Below are 13,395 nucleotides of genomic sequence, written 5' to 3' on the forward strand. Positions count from 1 at the left end.
AATTTAGACGTTGTATTAATAAAGGACAACAGGATATTAGAGGACAAGCAGCAAACTCTACCACAAGTGTGGAAGCTGCAGGTGAAGTCATTATATGGCTGTGCCTGTGTGGCCTTTATGAAAATGTCAAGCTAGAGAGTTCTGTTTCCTTAGATCAAACATACTGTTTTACTTCTACAGAGGCATCCTGGTATACCAGCACCCTGGGGAAGACAGGGAAAGTGATGTCTGCAGAGCAGTAGATGTAGCAATTAAGAATAAGAACAACATTGTTATAATAATTATGATAATAATGCCTCACATTTACATAATGCTTCAGATTTCCAATATTTAACTGATCCTAATTGAACCCCAACCTGTGTAACAAAGGTTTTAGTAGTAACTCAGTTTTATAGAGGAGAAAATTGGGAATCAGGGAGGTTAGTTGCATGTGTAACGTTTATTACACAGCAAGTAAGTCCTAATCCAGGGCCTGAGCACTGTCTCCAACCCTGATTCTAGTGTTCTTTGAGAAATGCAATGCCAACATATACGTGTAATTCTAATTTCTAGGTATTCCTTCATTTACTCATCAACTCACATTTACAGAGCACCCCAAAGAATACAAAGGAAACCAAACAGAACTCCTGTGTTCAAAGACTTTTGAGAAGCTAGTAGTGAAAAGTAGTGTGTGTACGTATATGTGTGTGTATATGCATATATATATACACACACATATATTTATTTTTATTTTATGTTTATATACATCATGACATATATGTATATAACACAATATGTTTGTACTTTAAAAAAGAGTGTGTACAAAATTCAGTGGTGGGGAGGAGTGTCATTTTCTAGTCCAAGCCTAAGATTCTGTGCTGCTAGAATTTATAGGCTACCCTGTACCACAGAGCCTTTGCCTCCTCCAGTGAGGCTTCCTTTCTCTCTTAGAGCTTCGTCTCATCATCCCTTCTATCCCTTGCTGATGCATTTCTCGGAGGTAAGGGCTTACAACACCCCCATGATGCTACCATCATACAAGAACAAGACCAAGATGGAAGACAGCTCCATGCCACACCAACACTACCACTGTTTGAGTCAGCTTCTTGCCCAAACGACAGGAACCTAACAATACAAACTGTGTCAACATATCATTATTGTAAGTACCATTTTGTGTGCCTCTAACCCAATGCCTTGAACATAGTAAATAGCTCCCCTTGCCAGGTCCCAGGCTGAGGGCTGTCTTTGCACTAGATACCAATAATAATGATAGATAACACTTGCTGGCGGGCACCAATCACTTTGTTAACTATTTGATGTCTGACTCATTTACTCTTTAGGACTAAGCCATGAGGTCATAGATGTTATCCCCTCATAGCATATGAAATTACTGAGAACCAGCAATGTGCCTATGTTCATACAACTCATAAATCATACGATTGTTGAGTCTTAAAATCTAAGCTCTCCATCCTTGCCTCCTACTGTAATAGTTCTCCAAGCACCTATGAAAGGTAAGGAGTAGAATTTACAGATGGGGGAACTGTTGATATTGCTTCTGATTTTCATCCTTTTCACTCTGCCCTAAACAAGCAATGGTGAGCAGTGGTTGGACCACCATCTGTAGAAGCGGGATCAGTATGGTTTCTAAGAAATTAGCTTTCTGCTGGGTTATTCTTCTTGTAAAGAAAACAACACCTGGGCCTGTGTCTGCTCTTTACCACCGTATCTATGGCTAATACATGTTTTTATTTTGGTACCAAGAAACGGTAGAACAGGAAGTCACAACAAAACATTTGGCCATTTATATTTTATCTACTTTTATCTATGTTCTAGTTTAGCCTTTATTTCTGATATTAATATTGAAAATTTCTCAATTAATTCCTAAGATTTTCCACCTCATGTCTTTGTTTCTCTAATTCTGATTAGTGTTGTTCTTTTATGTCTTGAATAATTTTTTAAAGTATATTGGCTTGTTTTGAAATAAAAGGTGACAGTTTTTACCTGCTTTGTGGCTATAATGTTTTGGTCTAATTTTATTGTCTGTAGGGATTTTTGTTGTTGTCCTTTATTCCACGTTTTTCTCATGACAACTTAGCATGGGATATGACCTCAATACTTTTCTGTAGCTCAGTTTATGTTGAATAAATTTTCATGAATTTTCAGAAGGTTGCAAGTTTCAAAGTAACATTTTCAATGTTACCCTCTGTTGTCCTCTTTTTGGTAGTGTTCAACAATATGACAGCTTGCCTCCCAGGATTTCATGGCTCCTTTACTCTCTCCCATTTTTACCTGGACCTTCTCTCCTTTCTCTTTCCAGTTCTTCCCCAGTTCCATCTTGGTTCAACTTCCAGAAGTTTCTCTTCAGTGTGGAGCTCTATCCTAGACAGGCTTTCTGGCTAGTGAGCTTTGAGAGACCATAGAATCTAGAATAACCCAGATCCTGAAAGCAGTCATTTTGCACTCACCCTCTACTGCTGCTTTCAAGTCACCCCACTGGGATTTCCAGTGTATAACTGTGGGCTCTTTTGCAGTTTCTGTTCTCTGTGCTATCAAACAGCATCTTGTGGCTCTCTGACTCTTCTAGGTTTTAGAAGACCTTCCATACAGGTGTTTAGGGTATGGTAGATTTTCCTCACTTGCTTGTATTTGGGGCTTCATAAGGATACTGTTTTGTGGTAACAGTTGCCCTTGGGTTTTGGTTTTGTTATCTTGTTGTTCTATTTCTTTTATTTGGAGATTATGAGAGATTCGAAATCCATATTGGGGTCATTATTACTTTTCCAGAATCCTCAGGACATTTATAGTTATTTCTTGTTATTAATTTCTAGCTTATCTCCATTGTGACTTGAGAACATATTCTATATAGTCTTTATTCAGTTAATGTTTGTTTCCAGGTAAGCTCTTTGTGGGTAGGGACCATTCCCTTATATTTCTACAATCTAGTTGGTGCTTAACCATACATTGACACTCAATAAACATTTGTTTATTGTTATTTTTGTCAGTTTTTTTATTCCTCATTAAGAGTAATTCAAGCAGTTAGTATGTACCCAGCAGTAACTCATGCACTTGGAGGGTTGTCTTAGTCCATTCAGGCTGCCATAACAAAATAACCACAGTCTGGGTAGCTGAAAAGCAACAGAAATTTATTTCTCTCAGTTCTGGAGTCTGGAAGTCCAAGATCAGGGTACCAGCATCATCAGCTGAGGGCCCTCTTCCAGGTTTCTGTCATCTTCTTGTTGTGTCCTCGTGTGATGGAAGGGAGCTCTTTAGGGTCTCTTTTATAAGGGCACTAATCCCATTCATGAGGGACCCACCCTCATGATCTGATCACCTCCCAAAGGCCCTGCTTCCTAACACCATCACATTTAGCATTAAGATTCCAACATGTGCGTTCTAGAGGGGGGACAGAAACCTTCAGACTCTAGAAGAGGTACAAGGAAATGTAAGATACTGGGATTTTTTTCCCCCAAAATACTTAATGTCCTTAAATCAGAGACTCTTGTGCTTGAAAATATTGTTTAAGTCACCCAGGTATACTGAAGTCATTAAACAACTGAAATCACAGAACTTAGATACAAGTATATTTTGACTTACAGACAATAGTAGCAGTTTGGTAGTTACGTGCCCTTGGACTGCTGTGTGTGGAGATCTGTTCTGTGTCTGCGTACGCTGCTAGAAGGAAGAGTCCGAGGACCGACTCCTGGAATGTTTCCTCCCATGTATGCAGCTCATGAGAGCAGCATAACAAATCCACATAATTGTATTCTCAAGTTAAGACTCCATTGACGTCATATGAGGATAACAATGATTTAAGAAATAACATTTGAAGACAAGCGTTGAATTTGGGGGCAAGCTTGGAACACGTGTGTGGTTACGTTATAGACAAAATAAAACTCGCAGAAGAACTGGGTTTAGGTTTCTGAATTTCTACTTGTACACCCAGCATTTCAAGAGTCTTTACCTCATCTCTGACTCTGTTCTTAGAGTTTTACACGTATTTACGTATTTACGCTTCACAGCTTTATCAGCAAGTTGTTACTCATTTCAAGATCTTGGGAAATCACATAACCTCACAGGGCTTTGTTCCCTCACTTGTACAACATGGATCACCAGAGCTACTCCACAGGGGGGACTCAGACTTTTTTGATAGAATATATGTGAACACAATCTACAATCTTGCCATACTACGTGCTATTACTATTTCCAGTCCATCCCACTGTGAAATGCTAATACACACACTGACAGGACATAAGGATCGACTTTCATAGTGTAGAGTGTGAGCGCTGTACCAAAGGAAGTTGTTGAGGGCTGGGATATGGAGGCAGGAAATGAATTTATACAACACAGTGGCTTTAGTTTTAAATCAAAACATGAGGGGGAGGAAAAACATGAAGATTGCAGAGCAAGAATGAGAATAGTATTTCCTAAAATACCAAGAAGGGTTACCTGTGTGGGATGAAAAAGTAGATACTTAAATACCACATAAGTATAATAAAATACGATGGGTATATGTTTACACTTGAGCTATATATGATTTTCATCACTGTCTTTTTTCTAAGTATTACAATTATTTCTGTGTATGTGTTTGCTGTTTTATTTGACTATAAGCTTTTTAAGGACAGAGATAATAGTTTTTCATTATTATACCCTTTTACATGTAGTGGAAGAATACAGTAATTGGACTAAGAGATTTGAGTTGAAATCTTTGCTCCACTCAATCTCATGTGATTAGAAGATTTTTTTTTTTTCTCATTTGTGAAACGGAGAGGATGAACCTGAACAGACAAAATCACATGTTTGTGCTGAGTATTAAACAAAACTATGTAAGGTACACTATCAACTGAAGCGATATCCAAATTTCATGATTGACACCATCAACATCATCACCATCGTCACCACCATCACTTCATTACAATCATCATTAGACCCAACACTTTGTCATGCAAGGTGAGCCAGTGAATATTTGCTGAATGAAGAAATGATGAAACAAATGAATGAATAACTGAATGAGACAAGATGCACAAGAAATAAAGCCGGATCCTAGATTATGCACAGCCTTGAAATCTCATTTTTCATAAGAAGTTCAAAACAAAAGATGGATTATCAATGCTTTATTTTGAAATCCTGCTTCATATGTCGTTTTCTGACAGTAAAATGTAAATTTGGCTTGAATGGATCCCAAAGAAAGGCCATGGGTGGGATTCGGAAAAATCTTCATCTTCTAAAATGAAACTTAAGTACTTTGGCACTGATGAAAGCCATTTTTTCAGTGAATGGGATCCAGCAAGTGATCTTCCAGCAGAAGAAAGGAGGGAATTCAACACCTTCCTTAGTTAAGTCTATCGTGGGTGGACCCCACAGCCAAAGAGTTACCCTACTTAAGACTCTCAGCATCTGTATCCAAATTAGGCATGTGTTTCAGGAAGTGAATTTTTCAGCACTGAAGCTGAGGATGTTACTTCACAGAGGAAAGAATATCAGCTAATTTTAGAAGGGTTTAAACCTCAAGACATTTCCTGTCCCCTTGGGAAGACGTATGTGTGTTAAAAAAATTTTTTTTTAAATCAAGAATCATTTTTGTCCCCAAGTAACTTTTTGTTTTGTTTTGTTTTGTTTTCATAACTTCTGATGTTACAGTCACTACTGCTGGAGGATAAAGACATCAGCGTGAAAGGAGGAAAAAGTAGATGTGGAAAATATTTGTAAGGTTTAAAAGAGTGCCTTGTTTTACATCTCTGGCTCTGTTGTAGATGGTCATGTCACAACGAGCATAAGGAAGGAAAGCCCACAAAACCAACTTATTGGGTGGGTGGAGGAGAAGAAGAAAAGAAATAATTTTAAAAAATATTTTTGTTTAAAGTGGAATCACTTGCTCAAAACAAAACAAAAACTAAATCACAAGCATCGTTAAGAAATTGTTATGAATTAGTTTGCATAAACACAATCACTTTTTGTGTACACCTATGAGTATTTGGATGTATGTTTGTTTTTACTGGTTTTGTAAAAAAAAAAGTTTTCTAATCACAAGAATGAGCTATCACATATAGTAAACGTACAAAGGATCCCAGACATGAAGACCACGGGGTTGGAGCCAGAGGAGAAGAAATGAACAGCTCTACATAGTCTGTCTTCATTTGACCTTTAAACTTGGTCTTATCATTTTGCCTGAAGGACTGCGAATTCTCATAACTCATTTGAGCCCTTTACTCTGGGTAATGAGCAAATATGAAAATGTCTTCCCATGCTTGCTCTGGGGAAAGAGGGTAGCTACGCCTCTGGTCATCCACATTGTGAAAATACCAAATGTTTTTCATAGCATGACTGGAACTTGATAGAAACATTTCAGTACTGATGATAAGAGCATTTAATTCTAAATCCTGGAAAATATCAAAAGATGCCTTCTAGTAGGCTGGCTACCTGGGAAAGTTCAGAGGCCAAGAAAAATCAGGTGAGATTCTTTCTTATTTTTAAAAGTCATCTCTATTTTTAGGAAGCAGGCCAGTGACTCTAATGCAATACTTGCATCAGAGTATTTTCTCAAAGGCAATACTTTGAGAAAAATTCTCTTAATTGAGAAGAGAGCAAATATTTCATTAACAAACATTTACTAGTTACCAAACACTGATGGATGCTTTATACACAGTATTATCATTCCTCAAAAAAAAAAAAACCTTGTGAATAAGAATTATTGTTCCATTTTGCAGATAATAAATAGAGGCCAGCATGCAGACTAATAAGTTATCTAAAAACTAATAGGTGGAGGATTGAGGATTCAAATCCATGTTCTTCTGGCTATTTCTTCCCCTTTACCAAAACTTCCTTCTTTTGCTCTCATGTCTATCAATTCTGAGCATCAGGAAATTATTCTTCCTTGGGTACAAAAGCACAGTGTTTAATTACTTGGCTCATGAATCCTTTTTTAGATTGAATATCAGCATGCAAACTAAGCCCCATTCAATAAAAGTACGGAGAAAAGCATCTTGTGGGTCCCACATGGCGCAGAAGTGTCTCTACCCAACAGCAGTGGGCCTGTCTAATTGAGTTTTTTAAGGATTACTCACCATCAATTATTTTGGCCTTGAAAATTAGATATTTCTCACAAAAGAAAATTTGGGGAGGGTTTATAATCAGGTTTGTGGAAGATTTGTTCTTGTATAACCCAATCCTGTTATTTCTTGTGGCTCCATTATCTTTGGAAAGTTGGTGTGTTTTGCTCTTCCTTTATGTTGGTTTTCCATTCTTCCTTATACCCAGATGCTAAAATTAGATTTAGGGCATCATACTTATGTCATAATTACCATGATCATATTTTCCTGCCTTTGAAAATTAGTACCAGTTTTGATTTTCCCCAAAACTTCAACAGATGCTCCCTTTCTGTAGCATCATAAATTAGTGCCAGAGTGCGTGTAAGTGTACAAGCCATTCTTCTGAATTCATGAGGGGTGTGCCGAACTCACTGTTTCCCTGAAGTTAATTGTTTCCAAGAATTATCATTCTTTGTATTGATGATTTTACTCTAGAGAGCTTAATTGTTCCCTAATTTCCCTGAAAAGTGTCTTATTCCACTGTCCAGAAAGGAACTTATTATCTCTGCCCCGAAAAAACTTCATTTTACAAACAGGACGTAGAGGACCAGAGAAGGAAAGTGACTTGTTCAAGGTCACTTAGCAAGTCAGAAACAGAGTCAAGTTTAGATATTGTTATCCTCAAATGTGTTTTGTTATATCACACTGACTTAATCAGACTTCAGTCTTGGGAATTAAGATCGGAATCTTAATTCTGGCTAGCCATCGTGCACGTATGCCTTTGAGCAATAGGAGATTGGAAAGTATAGTGGAAGGAAACTGAAGCTCACCACTTCTGGAAGAGTAAAGGATTAGCATCCCAGTAAAGTCTGAGAATAGGACATTGTTGTTTATCAGGGATTAAGAATGGTGTACCTACTTTCTTCTCTAGGTGGTGGCTAAGAGCGGAGAGGAATAAAGCTTTAACATTCATTTACTCATTCAACAAACAATGACTGACATAGTCTCTGGGGATTCGACATGGAAGACACCCCCCCTCCCCCATTAAGAAAAAGAGTTGTCACTCCAGTGGCAGTTAGTGACAGGTAAATCAACAATTATACCACTGAGTGGTACATTTATTGATCAAAGTTGATATTGAGATTTATTTTTAATGCTATCTCTAATTTTATTCCAAGATAACTGTTTCTTTCTTTTGCTTTTACAAAAATAATGCTTTCTTCAATATATTTCAATTTATATTTTAATTGAGTATTTTTCATGCCTTATCACCAAGAAAGTACTGAATCAAGCAAGGTTCCTATCTTCAAAAACTTGCAATCCAGTAGAATAGACAAAATAGGTACTTAATCACAATTCAGATTAGAGGGTGGCTAGTCATGTTTAAAACTGAAGTATTAAGTGCTTAGGATAAATGTAGCACTTGTATTGATTCTCAGAGAATTTAGCAAGTGGAAAATGGGCCAGTTGGTCCAGATATCAGAGACTTTGTGCATAGAGATCTAAAGCTTACAGTTTCATGGGGTGATGAGGTTAAAAATAGCAATATACAAGATCTTGTGATTGCTCACAGTGAAAAACAAAATGTGACAATGAATATATGTATGTTTGTGTATAACTGAAAAATTGTGCTCTACACTGAAATTTGACACAACATTGTAAAATGACTATAACTCAATAAAAATGTTAAAAAAAAAAGAGCAATGGAGAAAACTTTAATCTGGAAAAATATGTTGGAGATATATTTGGGGACAAGCTGGACACTTTGAAAACAATTTCACCACTGATGAGTTAAAACAAAGCAAATTATTGAAATAGCACGTTTAAGGTCAAGGCATTTTTAAGGTGGTCAAAATAGCCTAACCATTAGTTGAAGAGTGGATGTAAGTATTGAGTTTGTTTTACTTTCCTGACAAGCTTGGCTACTGACCAAAAATTACATGGTAACTCCTCACTGTGGTCATGAATGTGTGTGTGTGTGTGTGTGTGTGTGTGTGTGTACATGTGCACATATGTACAGAAAGAGAAAGAGACAGAGACAGGCAGAAGAGAGGGACAAAGATCAGCTCTGGGAATAGTTCTGTGGATTAACTGTGAGAAGAGGCAGCTGGAATAGGGGTTCTGCCTACTTGTTCAGCGGGGTTCTTACACAGGCAGCAGTTATTCAGGGCACAGGGGAGGGCTGAGGGATGGAAGGCCTTCATTCTCTATTCAGCCACTATTAAGAACAGTACAGAGGTTCCTTAGAAAACTAAAAATAGAGATTCTGTATGATCCAATAATCCCACTCTTGGGCATGTATCTGGAAAAGATGAACATTCTAATTCAAAAAGATACCTGCACCCCAGTATTCATATTAGCACTATTTATAACAACCAAGACATGGAAGCAACCTAAATGTCCACCAACAGATGGATGGATAAAGAAGATGTGGGGTGTGTGTGTGTGTGTGTGTGTGTGTGTAATGGAATACTACTCAGCCATAAAAAAGAATGAAATAATGTAATTTGCAGCAACATGGATGGGCCTACAACTTATCATACTAAGTGAAGTAAGTCAGACAGAGGAAGACAAATATCATATGATACCACTTATATGTGGAATCTAAAAAACAAATAAAGATGAACTTATTTACAAAACAGACATGGACTAACAGACATAGAAAACAAACTCATGGTTACCAAAGGGGAAAGGGGCGAGGGAGGGATAAATTGGATATTTGGGATTAACAGATATACTCTGCTACATATAAAATAGATAAACAACAAGGACCTACTGTATAGCACAAGGAACTATATTCAATATCTTATAAGAACCTATAATGGAAAAGAAGCTGAAAATATAAAGAAAAATCTGAAAAGAATACATATGTATATATATTTCTATATATCTGAATCACTTTGCTGTACACCTGAACTATTGTAGATCAGCTATACTCCAAAAAAATGTTGTATATACTACCCGCAATGCCATGCTAGATTCGTGGCCAAGAAGAATGCTGTGAAGGTGCAAAGCCTTGTAACCCCAAGTATTGGCTACACACTCCACAACTGGTCCCTCTCCAACATGAAGCCTCTCGTTGTCTCTCATTGGTTCAGAATATACAAGGGAGAAAATATCTGGGGAAGCAGGCTTCTTAAGCCAAAATAATTCCATGTCAAATAGTTGTGAAAAGAGTTACTGGGGCACAAGACTGAAATTCTCTGTTTCCCAGCATATGGGTGCTATTTCATACTCAGTTCAGAACAACAAAGTGAAAAATGCAAGGCCCAAGAGAGAAATGAAAATTGAATGTCTTAAACTGCTTTCTTTGAAAAAATAGTTTAATACAGAGAATGCATGCGGAAAATTTATCTGCAGACACACTTATAGGGGGGTGCGAAAGGCAGACTTGAGCAGAAGAAGGAACTGACCCAACACATGGCTGCATCTGAGGCCTCAGCGTGTCCTACAGAGAGCTCTGGAGTGAGGAAGGCCTTCCAGAACCATCCCACATTGCAGCAGAAGACTTTGCATCCCTACATGGGTCAGTCTTGTCCAGGTCAGGGCTCCCCAGGAAGGCTGCGGCCTGGAGTGAAGTAAACTCTGTTGTCAAGGAGTAGTTTTAGCGTAGGAACTGGCTGCTGGCCATGAAGACATGAGTCTGTCGGCACTACAGAAGCAATCCAGGATGAACACCAGAGTATCCCCCAGAAAGGAGAAACATACTGGTGGATTTCCTTCTGAAAGAGGGACATGCATAGTGCCAAAATGTAGGTAGGAGAATTCTCCCAGTTGAGTTTACATTCACAAGTCGTGAAATCCAGCAATCTGGCATCAACTGACCAGCATTCTGGTAAGATCATACCAAGAAGACTTTCTTTTTCATTCACATATCACTGAACTTCTGCTATGCCTTTTTGGCAATGGTAAACACTGTGTTCCAGGAACGTAATTTTCCAGTGATAATTGCTTTAGAGGGGTAGAGATTAATTTGTTTTCTAAATAAATTTGCTGTGTGTGGGCCAGGGAACATCTGTATGTAAGGACACAAAAGGTTTTCAGCAATATTTTTATGAATGATAATCTTGTGTGTACTTTCAACTCTTTAGTCTCTTTAAAAGTCAAGCAGGGAATTTTCATTTCCTGGAAGATGGAATAGATGTACCTTTTCCTTCTACTTCTGATAAATGCAATCAAACCCTGAGTATTATATACAAAACAAACATAAAGAAGACTCTGAATGTTGGAGAGGAAAAAAGCAGAGATCTGGGGACCATAGGACCCTGGGAATGAAAAGGTGATGAGTGCCTTTGGGGGTTTTGTTTATTTGTTTTATTTTGGTTTTCATCATATATCACAGCCTTGGAGCCAAATAAGCCAGTGAATTAGAAACACTAATGGGTACAAATGAAAAATAAAACCCAACAGAAACCTGCTCTCTCTAGTCAAAGGATGAAGACTCAAGCAGCTTAACAGGACAGAAAACTTTAAGATAATAACCACTCTACTCCAGCCAAACAAAACATAAAAACTGACCAACTTATGCTAGTGATATGCTAGACTTCCACTCTCATGAGGCTGTAAAAAGATGCCCCTAACGCTCCAGCTGGCATAGTGTCAGCGAAGTTTAAATAGGGAGCCTGGACTCTCACCCATGTTGGCCAATAGCAAGGCTCTCCTCCACCGGCACTGTCACTGGAGACACAGAGAGATTCTAGATTCCTACCCCTGCCTGGCAGTAATAAGCTACCCCTTCCCCTGCTCACTGGGGCGATATGAGAGAAGCCCAGTGAAGAGTCAGGGCTTTTCCCAGCACCCAATGTAATAAGACCATCCTCACTGTAGTGTCAGTGGAGATGTCTCACTGGCATGGATATACAGATGGCAAATAACATACGAAAAGATGTTTAACTGAAATTTGACATTAGAAAAATGCAGAGTAAAATCACAATGAGACATTTCTGTACACCTTTAGAAATGCCTAAAAAATGAGCAGTGACAGCACTAAATGCTTGCAATGAAGCATAGAAACTGGATTACTCACACATTGCTCGTGGGAACATAACATGGTACCGCCAACGGGAAAACAGTTTGGCACTTTCTTAAGAAAATTAAACATTCAAATCCCTTATGACCTAGAAATCATATTCCTGAGCACTTACCTCAGACCGATGAATACTTATGTTCACACAACCATCTATACACCAATTGTTTTTAACAGTTTTGTCTATAATAATAAAAACCTGGAAACACTTCTGCTATGAGAGGGAAGTGGATGTGGCTGTAACAGGACAGCATGAGGGATCTTTGGGGTGATGGAATTGTTCTGTTGACTCTACCTGTGTCAATATTCTGACTGTGATACTGTGCTATAGTTTTTAAGATGTTACAAGGGGGGGGGGGGGACTGGGTAACAGATACACAGAATCTCCCTGATTTATTTCTTAAAACTTCATGGGAATCAATTATGGTTTCAGAATTAAAAGTTTAGTTAAAGAAAAATCAGGCAAATTAGAGACTTGGCATTGAATTACTTCTATTTCTGAGGCCTTAGAGGAACCACTCACATTCCTGGGAGACATAGTCTCGCTGTAGCTGCTAAAGAAATTCCAACCCTACTACGTGTCAGCAACCCTTCTAGCTAAGAATGAGTGGAATTAGAAATTAGATCAGAATAAATTTGGGGCTTCAAATTATTTGAAATTTTTTCTCACAAGAATGAGTGTATTTTAATTCTTTTTGACTTCTGTACATGAAGATTCTGCTTTCAGCTTTAATTTCTCCCAGGGAGGAGGTAATTGTCAGGAAGTAAAGATGAGGGCTACCTTATATTTCAATTTGAGGAATCCATGTTAATGTTCTATTATTGGAGTGTGCTTAAGAATTTTATCATAACACAGGCATTTCTTTCACTGCAGACCCTCTGAAATGCTATGATGATCCATGTGTATGGAATTAGTGGGGGGGGGGGAATGGGGAAAGGAAATATGAAGTAACTTTTCACGTTGGGGCAAAAAAATGAGCGTAAGTTGATTAATATTGCAATACTGGTCCCTGAGGAATTCCCTCTGAAGTAGTTACTGGTGTTGGTAGAATGGCCTTATGAGGACAGTAGGATTGTCTCAATAGACTATGGGCCACGTGACCTTTGCAAGACAGCCACACAATGTTTTCAGTAAAGGAGTCATGGTTAACCCTAATGAGTGAAACGTAGAAACAACCAAGGAAAGGACGAGGGGATGTGTTTTCTCCATTCCCAAGATTTTCAAGAAGAGTCACTTTCCTTACATACACTGCTGACATTTCTCAATCTATCCCTTTATGCCTTCTCTCCTAATTGTGAAGTAATGTGATGATTGGAAAGTTTAGAAAGAATAACCAGGCATTCTGGACTCAGGAACGAGAGAGC

The sequence above is a fragment of the Camelus ferus genome, chromosome 25 (genome assembly GCF_009834535.1).
Source record: "Camelus ferus isolate YT-003-E chromosome 25, BCGSAC_Cfer_1.0, whole genome shotgun sequence".
Classification (NCBI taxonomy): domain Eukaryota; kingdom Metazoa; phylum Chordata; class Mammalia; order Artiodactyla; family Camelidae; genus Camelus; species Camelus ferus.